Source organism: Equus caballus, chromosome 1, assembly GCF_041296265.1.
Source record: "Equus caballus isolate H_3958 breed thoroughbred chromosome 1, TB-T2T, whole genome shotgun sequence".
Lineage (NCBI taxonomy): Eukaryota > Metazoa > Chordata > Mammalia > Perissodactyla > Equidae > Equus > Equus caballus.
This window is the reverse complement of record NC_091684.1, coordinates 80,799,168-80,817,421: the sequence shown is the minus strand read 5'-3', so window position 1 is coordinate 80,817,421 and position 18,254 is coordinate 80,799,168. Positions and strand designations below refer to the sequence as shown.

The window sequence follows — 18,254 nt, the reverse complement described above, 5'->3', positions numbered from 1 at the left end:
GAGGTTGAGGTCCTCTCTTCCTGCTCTGCCCGCATGTCCCAGCTTCTCCACAGCGAGCAACTATTGCTTTCTGTCTGCGGTGGGGAAGAGACGGCTTACCTTGATGAATTCCCCCCTTGAAAATGTAAAAGTCCGTGCGATCTGAGGCAAGTCTCCCCTCTCCTCCTCCCTGTCATCCCCGCTCTCCTCCCCTGGAGCAAACTCCCCTCCCGCTTTCCCGGATCCCCTTTCCGCGATAGTCTGCGCGGACACAGGCAGGGGAAGAGCAGACTTTCAAAGCTGCCCGAGCCGCACGATATGAAAGCTCAAGCCAAGGAGCCAGGAAGGGCTGGCCGCTGAGGACGGAAATGTCCTCTCGGGGGACTCGTCCACTCCCTCTGGCAGACAGAGGCCAGGAGGGGGGCAGGACAGAGTGAGGCACCTGAGTGAGGGGACACCAAAACCCTGGGCCAGCGCAGCAAGATTCCTAATCCTTCCATCCAGTCTGTTCAGAATCAAAACTGATGCAAGGGATCCACGAGGAGCCAGACACCGACCTTTCAAACGAAGGCAGGACCCCCCCCCCCCCAAAAGACAAAAGCGAAGACGGAGACGGAGTTGCATCCCAGCCGGGGAGCGGGGGGAGGCGCTTGAAACTTAGACACTTGGGGAAGGGGACGTCTTTAAGGAAAGACAACACAAAAGGACCCGTACCAACTCCGGTGCGGAAACGAGGGTTTCTCGCGAACGACGGTATCAAGGACAGCCAGGTACCGACTTGGAGAAGCTGACACACGGCGCAGGCATCAGAAAATCCAGAAGCCGTCCCGCTTGGGATGGATGGCCAGGCCCGGAAGGCTCCTCTCGAGCCCAGTGGGCCCCGTCCTTCTGTAGGTGCTGTTTGGAGAGGCCTGACCCGGGGTCTTTCCTAGATGGGCTCTGGAAGACGGAGGGGCTGCTGGCAGCTTGCTGAAGCTGTCCGGGCCTCCGCAGCCCGGAGCGGGATCCGTTCCATCGCACACCACGACTCGACCAACTGCTTGGGTGCCGCGCCGGCCGAGTGGACCGCTAGGGTCTCTCAGGAGCCTGGCGGGTGGGAAGAGGCCGCCGAGGACAGAGGGAGCCCGCCGGACGAGGGCGGCGTCGGGGGCACGGCCACGCGGGGCCGGCCCCGGTTGGCCCTGGGTTCCCGTGGGGCCGCGAGGTGGAAGGGCTGGGCGGCGGCGGCGGCGGCGGCGGCGGTGGCCGCGGCCGCGGGGCACTCGCGCGGCTGGACAGCGGTGGGGGCGTGGCGGGGCGATGGGGCGACCGGTGAGGAGGGAGGAGGGGCGGGAGGAGCGTGGAGGGAGCGGCGCTGGGGCCGGGGGGCGGGGGGGGGGGCGCAAAAGGAGAGGGAGGCGGCGGGAGGCAAAAGCCTACAGCACCCGGTATTCCCAGGCGGTCTCCCATCCAAGTCCTAACCAGGCCCGACCCTGCTTAGCTTCCGAGATCAGACGAGATCGGGCGCGTTCAGGGTGGTATGGCCGTAGACGCTGGCGGCTGCCGCCGGCGCCCCTAAGAAGCCTCGCGCGCGCGCGCGCTGTCGCCTGGCCCCTGTGACGCGCCGTCGCCTGGCGTCTGTGACGCGCGCGCCCGAGCCCCTGTGACGCGCACCGGCCGCCCGCGTCCCCTGCGCCCCGCGCTCCGCCGCCTGCCGCCTGCCTGCCACTGCCTCCCGCCGCCGCCGCCGCCGCCGCCGCGGCCAGCCAAACCCTGCCCTGCCCTGCCCTGCCCTGCCCTGCCGCCCGCCCAGGGCGCGGGAGGCCTCGGGCACCCCGGGGACTGTGGGCGGGCGGGGCGCAAGTCTAGGCGCTCTCCCAAGCCGGCCCCGGACGCTCCAGGCCTCCTGTCCGCCCGCATCCCGGCGACGGGTCGCAGGACATCCGGCTGCTCTGCTCGGGGACAGGTGGCCCGGGGCGTCGGGCGCGTCGGCGCGTCGGCGCGTCAGCGCGTCGGGGCCCCGGGCCGGCGAGGCCCCTCCGGCCCGAGGCGCCTCCCAACGAACCCGGGCCCAACAACCCCCGGCGGCCGCCGCTCCGGCCCGGCCCCAACTTGCCCAAATCCAGCTGGAGCCACCGGCGCGACCAGAGGGCATCACCGGAAAGCCCTCCGGGGCGGGCGGCGGGGCGCGGGGAGACCAGGGCGGGCCACCCGTCCCCGCCCCGCCCCGCGCCCCGCCCACGGGACCCGGACCGCGCCCTCAACCCCAGGCCCCGCGGCCACCCTGGACAGCTCCTGACTGACCGACCTGAGAGACAGAGAGACAGAGACAGAGACAGAGGCAGAGACAGAGAGATTGAGAGGATCCGAGACACGGACCCAGACAGACACCCCCCGGGACAGACACACAGACGCTCACGCTGACACAGAGAGGCCCTGCCCAAGAGGCAGCTTCCCCACAGGAGGGCGGTGGTGCTTGAGCTGGGCCCGGGCAAGGAGGCGGGGGCCCTGGGGCTGGCGATCACCCCTGGGGCCCTGGGACGTGCAGACAGGGTCTCAGGAGTGCAGCGCTCCTGGGATCCCTGTCCCGCGACCCGGACGCCCAGGAGCCACGGACAGGCAGCCGGGCTCGGGCTCGCTCTCGCTCTCGCTCTCGCTCTCGCTCTCGCTCTGTGTGTGCGCGTTTTTGTGTGCGCGTGCGTGTTTGTGTGTTTCTTTCCTTCTCTCTTCGCCTCTTCGTTCTGGCTCTTTTCCTCTTTCTGCGGGGCGCCCCCGGACTTCCTGAGTTGACAGAACGAGCAGCCAGAAAAGTCAGGACACGGAGAACTTCGCCCGAGAAACCAACGCAATCTACCAGACGTACAGAACCCCCTCCCCGACGACCACAGCGTCCACAGTCTGCTCGAGCGCAGGTAGGGACATTACCCAGGGTCTCCCACAGGTTAGCTCACCCGTTAAGTCTCCTTAGTTTTACCAAGATGGCTAGCACGCCGAGGATGGACGGATGAGCGCCACGGTGTGATTACGGGGAGGGAAACGCACGTCGGAACACCCGTTGGTGCCTCCCGACGTCACCGGTATCCCCGTCCCGAGACCTCTGGGCTTCAGGGTTCTGGGCCGCAGCCCTCTCCCGTCGTCCACCCGGGATCCAGTGCACGATGTCTGCACTGCCCATCTCAAGAGTTTGGGCCCTGTGGGCGTTCTTGGATCCCGTTGGAAAGGGGACCTCGGGACGCGAGGGAGAGGAAAGGGCCGGGGGGCCGGGGTGGGGGGCGGGGGGCGGGCTGGGGGAAAGAGAGCGACGCCATCAACGCATGTCTGACCAGGACCTCGGCTGTGCCAGGCTCTCCATTTCCCACGGCACCGCGTCCCGTCGTCGGGGACGCCGCCTCTCGTCGGGACGTGTTGGTCTGCCGTCGGTCCTCCCGTCCCAGGCACGAGGCGGCGAACTCCCCCAAAGGCAGAGATTTTGGCACCTGCGTCCTCGGCTGCTGGGTCCGGCCCCAAGCAGGCACGCGGCCCGCAGGTGCCGGGCGAATGTCGGCGGAAAGCACTATGCTCACAGGGAAGGACGGCAGACGATGAGCGCGCACCAACCAGTGCCGCGCTCCGTGCTGAGCGGTGTGCTCCGTGCTCCCGCTTCCGCGCTCGCAACAACGCCACCGACGAGGCACTAACAGGACCCCCTTTCCAACCAGATGAGGCAACTGCCGCTCAGGGAGGGCGAGTCCCTCGCAGGAACGGCGGCCCTTGCTGCCGAGCCTTCGTTTGAGACCAAGCCTCCGGGCCCGCACTCCGGGAAACTTACGGAGACACAGCCCCAGTTCTCCCAGCAGAACACGCTCATCGGAGGTCAGATTGGGGGAGCCGTCGGAACCAGAACCACCCAGGGCGCTACCCTGCAGGGAGCGACGCGCGGCCCGCCCCGCCCCGCCACCCCGCCATCCCGGGCAAGCAGGAAGCAGGCCACAGGTGCCCTGGGTCTGCTCTGGCAGGGAAAGTGGGGCCCACGGGAAAAGGGAAACACGAGGATATTCGCTCCCAGGATGATTGCTGAACGGTGAGAGGATGGAGGTTGAGGTCCTCTCTTCCTGCTCTGCCCGCATGTCCCAGCTTCTCCACAGCGAGCAACTATTGCTTTCTGTCTGCGGTGGGGAAGAGACGGCTTACCTTGATGAATTCCCCCCTTGAAAATGTAAAAGTCCGTGCGATCTGAGGCAAGTCTCCCCTCTCCTCCTCCCTGTCATCCCCGCTCTCCTCCCCTGGAGCAAACTCCCCTCCCGCTTTCCCGGATCCCCTTTCCGCGATAGTCTGCGCGGACACAGGCAGGGGAAGAGCAGACTTTCAAAGCTGCCCGAGCCGCACGATATGAAAGCTCAAGCCAAGGAGCCAGGAAGGGCTGGCCGCTGAGGACGGAAATGTCCTCTCGGGGGACTCGTCCACTCCCTCTGGCAGACAGAGGCCAGGAGGGGGGCAGGACAGAGTGAGGCACCTGAGTGAGGGGACACCAAAACCCTGGGCCAGCGCAGCAAGATTCCTAATCCTTCCATCCAGTCTGTTCAGAATCAAAACTGATGCAAGGGATCCACGAGGAGCCAGACACCGACCTTTCAAACGAAGGCAGGACCCCCCCCCCCCCAAAAGACAAAAGCGAAGACGGAGACGGAGTTGCATCCCAGCCGGGGAGCGGGGGGAGGCGCTTGAAACTTAGACACTTGGGGAAGGGGACGTCTTTAAGGAAAGACAACACAAAAGGACCCGTACCAACTCCGGTGCGGAAACGAGGGTTTCTCGCGAACGACGGTATCAAGGACAGCCAGGTACCGACTTGGAGAAGCTGACACACGGCGCAGGCATCAGAAAATCCAGAAGCCGTCCCGCTTGGGATGGATGGCCAGGCCCGGAAGGCTCCTCTCGAGCCCAGTGGGCCCCGTCCTTCTGTAGGTGCTGTTTGGAGAGGCCTGACCCGGGGTCTTTCCTAGATGGGCTCTGGAAGACGGAGGGGCTGCTGGCAGCTTGCTGAAGCTGTCCGGGCCTCCGCAGCCCGGAGCGGGATCCGTTCCATCGCACACCACGACTCGACCAACTGCTTGGGTGCCGCGCCGGCCGAGTGGACCGCTAGGGTCTCTCAGGAGCCTGGCGGGTGGGAAGAGGCCGCCGAGGACAGAGGGAGCCCGCCGGACGAGGGCGGCGTCGGGGGCACGGCCACGCGGGGCCGGCCCCGGTTGGCCCTGGGTTCCCGTGGGGCCGCGAGGTGGAAGGGCTGGGCGGCGGCGGCGGCGGCGGCGGCGGTGGCCGCGGCCGCGGGGCACTCGCGCGGCTGGACAGCGGTGGGGGCGTGGCGGGGCGATGGGGCGACCGGTGAGGAGGGAGGAGGGGCGGGAGGAGCGTGGAGGGAGCGGCGCTGGGGCCGGGGGGCGGGGGGGGGGGGCGCAAAAGGAGAGGGAGGCGGCGGGAGGCAAAAGCCTACAGCACCCGGTATTCCCAGGCGGTCTCCCATCCAAGTCCTAACCAGGCCCGACCCTGCTTAGCTTCCGAGATCAGACGAGATCGGGCGCGTTCAGGGTGGTATGGCCGTAGACGCTGGCGGCTGCCGCCGGCGCCCCTAAGAAGCCTCGCGCGCGCGCGCGCTGTCGCCTGGCCCCTGTGACGCGCCGTCGCCTGGCGTCTGTGACGCGCGCGCCCGAGCCCCTGTGACGCGCACCGGCCGCCCGCGTCCCCTGCGCCCCGCGCTCCGCCGCCTGCCGCCTGCCTGCCACTGCCTCCCGCCGCCGCCGCCGCCGCCGCCGCGGCCAGCCAAACCCTGCCCTGCCCTGCCCTGCCCTGCCCTGCCGCCCGCCCAGGGCGCGGGAGGCCTCGGGCACCCCGGGGACTGTGGGCGGGCGGGGCGCAAGTCTAGGCGCTCTCCCAAGCCGGCCCCGGACGCTCCAGGCCTCCTGTCCGCCCGCATCCCGGCGACGGGTCGCAGGACATCCGGCTGCTCTGCTCGGGGACAGGTGGCCCGGGGCGTCGGGCGCGTCGGCGCGTCGGCGCGTCAGCGCGTCGGGGCCCCGGGCCGGCGAGGCCCCTCCGGCCCGAGGCGCCTCCCAACGAACCCGGGCCCAACAACCCCCGGCGGCCGCCGCTCCGGCCCGGCCCCAACTTGCCCAAATCCAGCTGGAGCCACCGGCGCGACCAGAGGGCATCACCGGAAAGCCCTCCGGGGCGGGCGGCGGGGCGCGGGGAGACCAGGGCGGGCCACCCTTCCCCGCCCCGCCCCGCGCCCCGCCCACGGGACCCGGACCGCGCCCTCAACCCCAGGCCCCGCGGCCACCCTGGACAGCTCCTGACTGACCGACCTGAGAGACACAGAGACAGAGACAGAGACAGAGGCAGAGACAGAGAGATTGAGAGGATCCGAGACACGGACCCAGACAGACACCCCCCGGGACAGACACACAGACGCTCACGCTGACACAGAGAGGCCCTGCCCAAGAGGCAGCTTCCCCACAGGAGGGCGGTGGTGCTTGAGCTGGGCCCGGGCAAGGAGGCGGGGGCCCTGGGGCTGGCGATCACCCCTGGGGCCCTGGGACGTGCAGACAGGGTCTCAGGAGTGCAGCGCTCCTGGGATCCCTGTCCCGCGACCCGGACGCCCAGGAGCCACGGACAGGCAGCCGGGCTCGGGCTCGCTCTCGCTCTCGCTCTCGCTCTCGCTCTCGCTCTGTGTGTGCGCGTTTTTGTGTGCGCGTGCGTGTTTGTGTGTTTCTTTCCTTCTCTCTTCGCCTCTTCGTTCTGGCTCTTTTCCTCTTTCTGCGGGGCGCCCCCGGACTTCCTGAGTTGACAGAACGAGCAGCCAGAAAAGTCAGGACACGGAGAACTTCGCCCGAGAAACCAACGCAATCTACCAGACGTACAGAACCCCCTCCCCGACGACCACAGCGTCCACAGTCTGCTCGAGCGCAGGTAGGGACATTACCCAGGGTCTCCCACAGGTTAGCTCACCCGTTAAGTCTCCTTAGTTTTACCAAGATGGCTAGCACGCCGAGGATGGACGGATGAGCGCCACGGTGTGATTACGGGGAGGGAAACGCACGTCGGAACACCCGTTGGTGCCTCCCGACGTCACCGGTATCCCCGTCCCGAGACCTCTGGGCTTCAGGGTTCTGGGCCGCAGCCCTCTCCCGTCGTCCACCCGGGATCCAGTGCACGATGTCTGCACTGCCCATCTCAAGAGTTTGGGCCCTGTGGGCGTTCTTGGATCCCGTTGGAAAGGGGACCTCGGGACGCGAGGGAGAGGAAAGGGCCGGGGGGCCGGGGTGGGGGGCGGGGGGCGGGCTGGGGGAAAGAGAGCGACGCCATCAACGCATGTCTGACCAGGACCTCGGCTGTGCCAGGCTCTCCATTTCCCACGGCACCGCGTCCCGTCGTCGGGGACGCCGCCTCTCGTCGGGACGTGTTGGTCTGCCGTCGGTCCTCCCGTCCCAGGCACGAGGCGGCGAACTCCCCCAAAGGCAGAGATTTTGGCACCTGCGTCCTCGGCTGCTGGGTCCGGCCCCAAGCAGGCACGCGGCCCGCAGGTGCCGGGCGAATGTCGGCGGAAAGCACTATGCTCACAGGGAAGGACGGCAGACGATGAGCGCGCACCAACCAGTGCCGCGCTCCGTGCTGAGCGGTGTGCTCCGTGCTCCCGCTTCCGCGCTCGCAACAACGCCACCGACGAGGCACTAACAGGACCCCCTTTCCAACCAGATGAGGCAACTGCCGCTCAGGGAGGGCGAGTCCCTCGCAGGAACGGCGGCCCTTGCTGCCGAGCCTTCGTTTGAGACCAAGCCTCCGGGCCCGCACTCCGGGAAACTTACGGAGACACAGCCCCAGTTCTCCCAGCAGAACACGCTCATCGGAGGTCAGATTGGGGGAGCCGTCGGAACCAGAACCACCCAGGGCGCTACCCTGCAGGGAGCGACGCGCGGCCCGCCCCGCCCCGCCACCCCGCCATCCCGGGCAAGCAGGAAGCAGGCCACAGGTGCCCTGGGTCTGCTCTGGCAGGGAAAGTGGGGCCCACGGGAAAAGGGAAACACGAGGATATTCGCTCCCAGGATGATTGCTGAACGGTGAGAGGATGGAGGTTGAGGTCCTCTCTTCCTGCTCTGCCCGCATGTCCCAGCTTCTCCACAGCGAGCAACTATTGCTTTCTGTCTGCGGTGGGGAAGAGACGGCTTACCTTGATGAATTCCCCCCTTGAAAATGTAAAAGTCCGTGCGATCTGAGGCAAGTCTCCCCTCTCCTCCTCCCTGTCATCCCCGCTCTCCTCCCCTGGAGCAAACTCCCCTCCCGCTTTCCCGGATCCCCTTTCCGCGATAGTCTGCGCGGACACAGGCAGGGGAAGAGCAGACTTTCAAAGCTGCCCGAGCCGCACGATATGAAAGCTCAAGCCAAGGAGCCAGGAAGGGCTGGCCGCTGAGGACGGAAATGTCCTCTCGGGGGACTCGTCCACTCCCTCTGGCAGACAGAGGCCAGGAGGGGGGCAGGACAGAGTGAGGCACCTGAGTGAGGGGACACCAAAACCCTGGGCCAGCGCAGCAAGATTCCTAATCCTTCCATCCAGTCTGTTCAGAATCAAAACGGATGCAAGGGATCCACGAGGAGCCAGACACCGACCTTTCAAACGAAGGCAGGACCCCCCCCCCCCCAAAAGACAAAAGCGAAGACGGAGACGGAGTTGCATCCCAGCCGGGGAGCGGGGGGAGGCGCTTGAAACTTAGACACTTGGGGAAGGGGACGTCTTTAAGGAAAGACAACACAAAAGGACCCGTACCAACTCCGGTGCGGAAACGAGGGTTTCTCGCGAACGACGGTATCAAGGACAGCCAGGTACCGACTTGGAGAAGCTGACACACGGCGCAGGCATCAGAAAATCCAGAAGCCGTCCCGCTTGGGATGGATGGCCAGGCCCGGAAGGCTCCTCTCGAGCCCAGTGGGCCCCGTCCTTCTGTAGGTGCTGTTTGGAGAGGCCTGACCCGGGGTCTTTCCTAGATGGGCTCTGGAAGACGGAGGGGCTGCTGGCAGCTTGCTGAAGCTGTCCGGGCCTCCGCAGCCCGGAGCGGGATCCGTTCCATCGCACACCACGACTCGACCAACTGCTTGGGTGCCGCGCCGGCCGAGTGGACCGCTAGGGTCTCTCAGGAGCCTGGCGGGTGGGAAGAGGCCGCCGAGGACAGAGGGAGCCCGCCGGACGAGGGCGGCGTCGGGGGCACGGCCACGCGGGGCCGGCCCCGGTTGGCCCTGGGTTCCCGTGGGGCCGCGAGGTGGAAGGGCTGGGCGGCGGCGGCGGCGGCGGCGGCGGTGGCCGCGGCCGCGGGGCACTCGCGCGGCTGGACAGCGGTGGGGGCGTGGCGGGGCGATGGGGCGACCGGTGAGGAGGGAGGAGGGGCGGGAGGAGCGTGGAGGGAGCGGCGCTGGGGCCGGGGGGCGGGGGGGGGGGGCGCAAAAGGAGAGGGAGGCGGCGGGAGGCAAAAGCCTACAGCACCCGGTATTCCCAGGCGGTCTCCCATCCAAGTCCTAACCAGGCCCGACCCTGCTTAGCTTCCGAGATCAGACGAGATCGGGCGCGTTCAGGGTGGTATGGCCGTAGACGCTGGCGGCTGCCGCCGGCGCCCCTAAGAAGCCTCGCGCGCGCGCGCGCTGTCGCCTGGCCCCTGTGACGCGCCGTCGCCTGGCGTCTGTGACGCGCGCGCCCGAGCCCCTGTGACGCGCACCGGCCGCCCGCGTCCCCTGCGCCCCGCGCTCCGCCGCCTGCCGCCTGCCTGCCACTGCCTCCCGCCGCCGCCGCCGCCGCCGCCGCGGCCAGCCAAACCCTGCCCTGCCCTGCCCTGCCCTGCCCTGCCGCCCGCCCAGGGCGCGGGAGGCCTCGGGCACCCCGGGGACTGTGGGCGGGCGGGGCGCAAGTCTAGGCGCTCTCCCAAGCCGGCCCCGGACGCTCCAGGCCTCCTGTCCGCCCGCATCCCGGCGACGGGTCGCAGGACATCCGGCTGCTCTGCTCGGGGACAGGTGGCCCGGGGCGTCGGGCGCGTCGGCGCGTCGGCGCGTCAGCGCGTCGGGGCCCCGGGCCGGCGAGGCCCCTCCGGCCCGAGGCGCCTCCCAACGAACCCGGGCCCAACAACCCCCGGCGGCCGCCGCTCCGGCCCGGCCCCAACTTGCCCAAATCCAGCTGGAGCCACCGGCGCGACCAGAGGGCATCACCGGAAAGCCCTCCGGGGCGGGCGGCGGGGCGCGGGGAGACCAGGGCGGGCCACCCTTCCCCGCCCCGCCCCGCGCCCCGCCCACGGGACCCGGACCGCGCCCTCAACCCCAGGCCCCGCGGCCACCCTGGACAGCTCCTGACTGACCGACCTGAGAGACACAGAGACAGAGACAGAGACAGAGGCAGAGACAGAGAGATTGAGAGGATCCGAGACACGGACCCAGACAGACACCCCCCGGGACAGACACACAGACGCTCACGCTGACACAGAGAGGCCCTGCCCAAGAGGCAGCTTCCCCACAGGAGGGCGGTGGTGCTTGAGCTGGGCCCGGGCAAGGAGGCGGGGGCCCTGGGGCTGGCGATCACCCCTGGGGCCCTGGGACGTGCAGACAGGGTCTCAGGAGTGCAGCGCTCCTGGGATCCCTGTCCCGCGACCCGGACGCCCAGGAGCCACGGACAGGCAGCCGGGCTCGGGCTCGCGCTCGCTCTCGCTCTCGCTCTCGCTCTCGCTCTGTGTGTGCGCGTTTTTGTGTGCGCGTGCGTGTTTGTGTGTTTCTTTCCTTCTCTCTTCGCCTCTTCGTTCTGGCTCTTTTCCTCTTTCTGCGGGGCGCCCCCGGACTTCCTGAGTTGACAGAACGAGCAGCCAGAAAAGTCAGGACACGGAGAACTTCGCCCGAGAAACCAACGCAATCTACCAGACGTACAGAACCCCCTCCCCGACGACCACAGCGTCCACAGTCTGCTCGAGCGCAGGTAGGGACATTACCCAGGGTCTCCCACAGGTTAGCTCACCCGTTAAGTCTCCTTAGTTTTACCAAGATGGCTAGCACGCCGAGGATGGACGGATGAGCGCCACGGTGTGATTACGGGGAGGGAAACGCACGTCGGAACACCCGTTGGTGCCTCCCGACGTCACCGGTATCCCCGTCCCGAGACCTCTGGGCTTCAGGGTTCTGGGCCGCAGCCCTCTCCCGTCGTCCACCCGGGATCCAGTGCACGATGTCTGCACTGCCCATCTCAAGAGTTTGGGCCCTGTGGGCGTTCTTGGATCCCGTTGGAAAGGGGACCTCGGGACGCGAGGGAGAGGAAAGGGCCGGGGGGCCGGGGTGGGGGGCGGGGGGCGGGCTGGGGGAAAGAGAGCGACGCCATCAACGCATGTCTGACCAGGACCTCGGCTGTGCCAGGCTCTCCATTTCCCACGGCACCGCGTCCCGTCGTCGGGGACGCCGCCTCTCGTCGGGACGTGTTGGTCTGCCGTCGGTCCTCCCGTCCCAGGCACGAGGCGGCGAACTCCCCCAAAGGCAGAGATTTTGGCACCTGCGTCCTCGGCTGCTGGGTCCGGCCCCAAGCAGGCACGCGGCCCGCAGGTGCCGGGCGAATGTCGGCGGAAAGCACTATGCTCACAGGGAAGGACGGCAGACGATGAGCGCGCACCAACCAGTGCCGCGCTCCGTGCTGAGCGGTGTGCTCCGTGCTCCCGCTTCCGCGCTCGCAACAACGCCACCGACGAGGCACTAACAGGACCCCCTTTCCAACCAGATGAGGCAACTGCCGCTCAGGGAGGGCGAGTCCCTCGCAGGAACGGCGGCCCTTGCTGCCGAGCCTTCGTTTGAGACCAAGCCTCCGGGCCCGCACTCCGGGAAACTTACGGAGACACAGCCCCAGTTCTCCCAGCAGAACACGCTCATCGGAGGTCAGATTGGGGGAGCCGTCGGAACCAGAACCACCCAGGGCGCTACCCTGCAGGGAGCGACGCGCGGCCCGCCCCGCCCCGCCACCCCGCCATCCCGGGCAAGCAGGAAGCAGGCCACAGGTGCCCTGGGTCTGCTCTGGCAGGGAAAGTGGGGCCCACGGGAAAAGGGAAACACGAGGATATTCGCTCCCAGGATGATTGCTGAACGGTGAGAGGATGGAGGTTGAGGTCCTCTCTTCCTGCTCTGCCCGCATGTCCCAGCTTCTCCACAGCGAGCAACTATTGCTTTCTGTCTGCGGTGGGGAAGAGACGGCTTACCTTGATGAATTCCCCCCTTGAAAATGTAAAAGTCCGTGCGATCTGAGGCAAGTCTCCCCTCTCCTCCTCCCTGTCATCCCCGCTCTCCTCCCCTGGAGCAAACTCCCCTCCCGCTTTCCCGGATCCCCTTTCCGCGATAGTCTGCGCGGACACAGGCAGGGGAAGAGCAGACTTTCAAAGCTGCCCGAGCCGCACGATATGAAAGCTCAAGCCAAGGAGCCAGGAAGGGCTGGCCGCTGAGGACGGAAATGTCCTCTCGGGGGACTCGTCCACTCCCTCTGGCAGACAGAGGCCAGGAGGGGGGCAGGACAGAGTGAGGCACCTGAGTGAGGGGACACCAAAACCCTGGGCCAGCGCAGCAAGATTCCTAATCCTTCCATCCAGTCTGTTCAGAATCAAAACTGATGCAAGGGATCCACGAGGAGCCAGACACCGACCTTTCAAACGAAGGCAGGACCCCCCCCCCCCCAAAAGACAAAAGCGAAGACGGAGACGGAGTTGCATCCCAGCCGGGGAGCGGGGGGAGGCGCTTGAAACTTAGACACTTGGGGAAGGGGACGTCTTTAAGGAAAGACAACACAAAAGGACCCGTACCAACTCCGGTGCGGAAACGAGGGTTTCTCGCGAACGACGGTATCAAGGACAGCCAGGTACCGACTTGGAGAAGCTGACACACGGCGCAGGCATCAGAAAATCCAGAAGCCGTCCCGCTTGGGATGGATGGCCAGGCCCGGAAGGCTCCTCTCGAGCCCAGTGGGCCCCGTCCTTCTGTAGGTGCTGTTTGGAGAGGCCTGACCCGGGGTCTTTCCTAGATGGGCTCTGGAAGACGGAGGGGCTGCTGGCAGCTTGCTGAAGCTGTCCGGGCCTCCGCAGCCCGGAGCGGGATCCGTTCCATCGCACACCACGACTCGACCAACTGCTTGGGTGCCGCGCCGGCCGAGTGGACCGCTAGGGTCTCTCAGGAGCCTGGCGGGTGGGAAGAGGCCGCCGAGGACAGAGGGAGCCCGCCGGACGAGGGCGGCGTCGGGGGCACGGCCACGCGGGGCCGGCCCCGGTTGGCCCTGGGTTCCCGTGGGGCCGCGAGGTGGAAGGGCTGGGCGGCGGCGGCGGCGGCGGCGGCGGTGGCCGCGGCCGCGGGGCACTCGCGCGGCTGGACAGCGGTGGGGGCGTGGCGGGGCGATGGGGCGACCGGTGAGGAGGGAGGAGGGGCGGGAGGAGCGTGGAGGGAGCGGCGCTGGGGCCGGGGGGCGGGGGGGGGGGCGCAAAAGGAGAGGGAGGCGGCGGGAGGCAAAAGCCTACAGCACCCGGTATTCCCAGGCGGTCTCCCATCCAAGTCCTAACCAGGCCCGACCCTGCTTAGCTTCCGAGATCAGACGAGATCGGGCGCGTTCAGGGTGGTATGGCCGTAGACGCTGGCGGCTGCCGCCGGCGCCCCTAAGAAGCCTCGCGCGCGCGCGCGCTGTCGCCTGGCCCCTGTGACGCGCCGTCGCCTGGCGTCTGTGACGCGCGCGCCCGAGCCCCTGTGACGCGCACCGGCCGCCCGCGTCCCCTGCGCCCCGCGCTCCGCCGCCTGCCGCCTGCCTGCCACTGCCTCCCGCCGCCGCCGCCGCCGCCGCCGCGGCCAGCCAAACCCTGCCCTGCCCTGCCCTGCCCTGCCCTGCCGCCCGCCCAGGGCGCGGGAGGCCTCGGGCACCCCGGGGACTGTGGGCGGGCGGGGCGCAAGTCTAGGCGCTCTCCCAAGCCGGCCCCGGACGCTCCAGGCCTCCTGTCCGCCCGCATCCCGGCGACGGGTCGCAGGACATCCGGCTGCTCTGCTCGGGGACAGGTGGCCCGGGGCGTCGGGCGCGTCGGCGCGTCGGCGCGTCAGCGCGTCGGGGCCCCGGGCCGGCGAGGCCCCTCCGGCCCGAGGCGCCTCCCAACGAACCCGGGCCCAACAACCCCCGGCGGCCGCCGCTCCGGCCCGGCCCCAACTTGCCCAAATCCAGCTGGAGCCACCGGCGCGACCAGAGGGCATCACCGGAAAGCCCTCCGGGGCGGGCGGCGGGGCGCGGGGAGACCAGGGCGGGCCACCCTTCCCCGCCCCGCCCCGCGCCCCGCCCACGGGACCCGGACCGCGCCCTCAACCCCAGGCCCCGCGGCCACCCTGGACAGCTCCTGACTGACCGACCTGAGAGACACAGAGACAGAGACAGAGACAGAGGCAGAGACAGAGAGATTGAGAGGATCCGAGACACGGACCCAGACAGACACCCCCCGGGACAGACACACAGACGCTCACGCTGACACAGAGAGGCCCTGCCCAAGAGGCAGCTTCCCCACAGGAGGGCGGTGGTGCTTGAGCTGGGCCCGGGCAAGGAGGCGGGGGCCCTGGGGCTGGCGATCACCCCTGGGGCCCTGGGACGTGCAGACAGGGTCTCAGGAGTGCAGCGCTCCTGGGATCCCTGTCCCGCGACCCGGACGCCCAGGAGCCACGGACAGGCAGCCGGGCTCGGGCTCGCTCTCGCTCTCGCTCTCGCTCTCGCTCTCGCTCTGTGTGTGCGCGTTTTTGTGTGCGCGTGCGTGTTTGTGTGTTTCTTTCCTTCTCTCTTCGCCTCTTCGTTCTGGCTCTTTTCCTCTTTCTGCGGGGCGCCCCCGGACTTCCTGAGTTGACAGAACGAGCAGCCAGAAAAGTCAGGACACGGAGAACTTCGCCCGAGAAACCAACGCAATCTACCAGACGTACAGAACCCCCTCCCCGACGACCACAGCGTCCACAGTCTGCTCGAGCGCAGGTAGGGACATTACCCAGGGTCTCCCACAGGTTAGCTCACCCGTTAAGTCTCCTTAGTTTTACCAAGATGGCTAGCACGCCGAGGATGGACGGATGAGCGCCACGGTGTGATTACGGGGAGGGAAACGCACGTCGGAACACCCGTTGGTGCCTCCCGACGTCACCGGTATCCCCGTCCCGAGACCTCTGGGCTTCAGGGTTCTGGGCCGCAGCCCTCTCCCGTCGTCCACCCGGGATCCAGTGCACGATGTCTGCACTGCCCATCTCAAGAGTTTGGGCCCTGTGGGCGTTCTTGGATCCCGTTGGAAAGGGGACCTCGGGACGCGAGGGAGAGGAAAGGGCCGGGGGGCCGGGGTGGGGGGCGGGGGGCGGGCTGGGGGAAAGAGAGCGACGCCATCAACGCATGTCTGACCAGGACCTCGGCTGTGCCAGGCTCTCCATTTCCCACGGCACCGCGTCCCGTCGTCGGGGACGCCGCCTCTCGTCGGGACGTGTTGGTCTGCCGTCGGTCCTCCCGTCCCAGGCACGAGGCGGCGAACTCCCCCAAAGGCAGAGATTTTGGCACCTGCGTCCTCGGCTGCTGGGTCCGGCCCCAAGCAGGCACGCGGCCCGCAGGTGCCGGGCGAATGTCGGCGGAAAGCACTATGCTCACAGGGAAGGACGGCAGACGATGAGCGCGCACCAACCAGTGCCGCGCTCCGTGCTGAGCGGTGTGCTCCGTGCTCCCGCTTCCGCGCTCGCAACAACGCCACCGACGAGGCACTAACAGGACCCCCTTTCCAACCAGATGAGGCAACTGCCGCTCAGGGAGGGCGAGTCCCTCGCAGGAACGGCGGCCCTTGCTGCCGAGCCTTCGTTTGAGACCAAGCCTCCGGGCCCGCACTCCGGGAAACTTACGGAGACACAGCCCCAGTTCTCCCAGCAGAACACGCTCATCGGAGGTCAGATTGGGGGAGCCGTCGGAACCAGAACCACCCAGGGCGCTACCCTGCAGGGAGCGACGCGCGGCCCGCCCCGCCCCGCCACCCCGCCATCCCGGGCAAGCAGGAAGCAGGCCACAGGTGCCCTGGGTCTGCTCTGGCAGGGAAAGTGGGGCCCACGGGAAAAGGGAAACACGAGGATATTCGCTCCCAGGATGATTGCTGAACGGTGAGAGGATGGAGGTTGAGGTCCTCTCTTCCTGCTCTGCCCGCATGTCCCAGCTTCTCCACAGCGAGCAACTATTGCTTTCTGTCTGCGGTGGGGAAGAGACGGCTTACCTTGATGAATTCCCCCCTTGAAAATGTAAAAGTCCGTGCGATCTGAGGCAAGTCTCCCCTCTCCTCCTCCCTGTCATCCCCGCTCTCCTCCCCTGGAGCAAACTCCCCTCCCGCTTTCCCGGATCCCCTTTCCGCGATAGTCTGCGCGGACACAGGCAGGGGAAGAGCAGACTTTCAAAGCTGCCCGAGCCGCACGATATGAAAGCTCAAGCCAAGGAGCCAGGAAGGGCTGGCCGCTGAGGACGGAAATGTCCTCTCGGGGGACTCGTCCACTCCCTCTGGCAGACAGAGGCCAGGAGGGGGGCAGGACAGAGTGAGGCACCTGAGTGAGGGGACACCAAAACCCTGGGCCAGCGCAGCAAGATTCCTAATCCTTCCATCCAGTCTGTTCAGAATCAAAACTGATGCAAGGGATCCACGAGGAGCCAGACACCGACCTTTCAAACGAAGGCAGGACCCCCCCCCCCCCAAAAGACAAAAGCGAAGACGGAGACGGAGTTGCATCCCAGCCGGGGAGCGGGGGGAGGCGCTTGAAACTTAGACACTTGGGGAAGGGGACGTCTTTAAGGAAAGACAACACAAAAGGACCCGTACCAACTCCGGTGCGGAAACGAGGGTTTCTCGCGAACGACGGTATCAAGGACAGCCAGGTACCGACTTGGAGAAGCTGACACACGGCGCAGGCATCAGAAAATCCAGAAGCCGTCCCGCTTGGGATGGATGGCCAGGCCCGGAAGGCTCCTCTCGAGCCCAGTGGGCCCCGTCCTTCTGTAGGTGCTGTTTGGAGAGGCCTGACCCGGGGTCTTTCCTAGATGGGCTCTGGAAGACGGAGGGGCTGCTGGCAGCTTGCTGAAGCTGTCCGGGCCTCCGCAGCCCGGAGCGGGATCCGTTCCATCGCACACCACGACTCGACCAACTGCTTGGGTGCCGCGCCGGCCGAGTGGACCGCTAGGGTCTCTCAGGAGCCTGGCGGGTGGGAAGAGGCCGCCGAGGACAGAGGGAGCCCGCCGGACGAGGGCGGCGTCGGGGGCACGGCCACGCGGGGCCGGCCCCGGTTGGCCCTGGGTTCCCGTGGGGCCGCGAGGTGGAAGGGCTGGGCGGCGGCGGCGGCGGCGGCGGCGGTGGCCGCGGCCGCGGGGCACTCGCGCGGCTGGACAGCGGTGGGGGCGTGGCGGGGCGATGGGGCGACCGGTGAGGAGGGAGGAGGGGCGGGAGGAGCGTGGAGGGAGCGGCGCTGGGGCCGGGGGGCGGGGGGGGGGGGCGCAAAAGGAGAGGGAGGCGGCGGGAGGCAAAAGCCTACAGCACCCGGTATTCCCAGGCGGTCTCCCATCCAAGTCCTAACCAGGCCCGACCCTGCTTAGCTTCCGAGATCAGACGAGATCGGGCGCGTTCAGGGTGGTATGGCCGTAGACGCTGGCGGCTGCCGCCGGCGCCCCTAAGAAGCCTCGCGCGCGCGCGCGCTGTCGCCTGGCCCCTGTGACGCGCCGTCGCCTGGCGTCTGTGACGCGCGCGCCCGAGCCCCTGTGACGCGCACCGGCCGCCCGCGTCCCCTGCGCCCCGCGCTCCGCCGCCTGCCGCCTGCCTGCCACTGCCTCCCGCCGCCGCCGCCGCCGCCGCCGCGGCCAGCCAAACCCTGCCCTGCCCTGCCCTGCCCTGCCCTGCCGCCCGCCCAGGGCGCGGGAGGCCTCGGGCACCCCGGGGACTGTGGGCGGGCGGGGCGCAAGTCTAGGCGCTCTCCCAAGCCGGCCCCGGACGCTCCAGGCCTCCTGTCCGCCCGCATCCCGGCGACGGGTCGCAGGACATCCGGCTGCTCTGCTCGGGGACAGGTGGCCCGGGGCGTCGGGCGCGTCGGCGCGTCGGCGCGTCAGCGCGTCGGGGCCCCGGGCCGGCGAGGCCCCTCCGGCCCGAGGCGCCTCCCAACGAACCCGGGCCCAACAACCCCCGGCGGCCGCCGCTCCGGCCCGGCCCCAACTTGCCCAAATCCAGCTGGAGCCACCGGCGCGACCAGAGGGCATCACCGGAAAGCCCTCCGGGGCG

General features: G+C 68.4%; 5 non-coding genes across 5 annotated transcripts; all 5 read right to left on the bottom strand.

Annotated features, from left to right (window-relative positions):
• Nucleotides 1-1,391: 1,391 nt before the first annotated feature.
• On the bottom strand, nt 1,392-1,510 carry LOC138919244 (5S ribosomal RNA). Its single transcript, XR_011429257.1, has one exon. It is a non-coding gene; the product is annotated as a 5S ribosomal RNA (ribosomal RNA).
• A 3,911-nt stretch (nt 1,511-5,421) lies between these two features.
• LOC138919243 (5S ribosomal RNA) lies at nt 5,422-5,540 on the bottom strand. Its single transcript, XR_011429256.1, has one exon. It is a non-coding gene; the product is annotated as a 5S ribosomal RNA (ribosomal RNA).
• A 3,911-nt stretch (nt 5,541-9,451) lies between these two features.
• LOC138919242 (5S ribosomal RNA) lies at nt 9,452-9,570 on the bottom strand. The gene has a single exon (XR_011429253.1). It is a non-coding gene; the product is annotated as a 5S ribosomal RNA (ribosomal RNA).
• Nucleotides 9,571-13,480: 3,910 nt separating this feature from the next.
• LOC138919241 (5S ribosomal RNA) lies at nt 13,481-13,599 on the bottom strand. Its single transcript, XR_011429252.1, has one exon. It is a non-coding gene; the product is annotated as a 5S ribosomal RNA (ribosomal RNA).
• Nucleotides 13,600-17,510: 3,911 nt separating this feature from the next.
• On the bottom strand, nt 17,511-17,629 carry LOC138919238 (5S ribosomal RNA). Its single transcript, XR_011429246.1, has one exon. It is a non-coding gene; the product is annotated as a 5S ribosomal RNA (ribosomal RNA).
• Between the last annotated feature and the right edge of the window lie 625 nt (nt 17,630-18,254).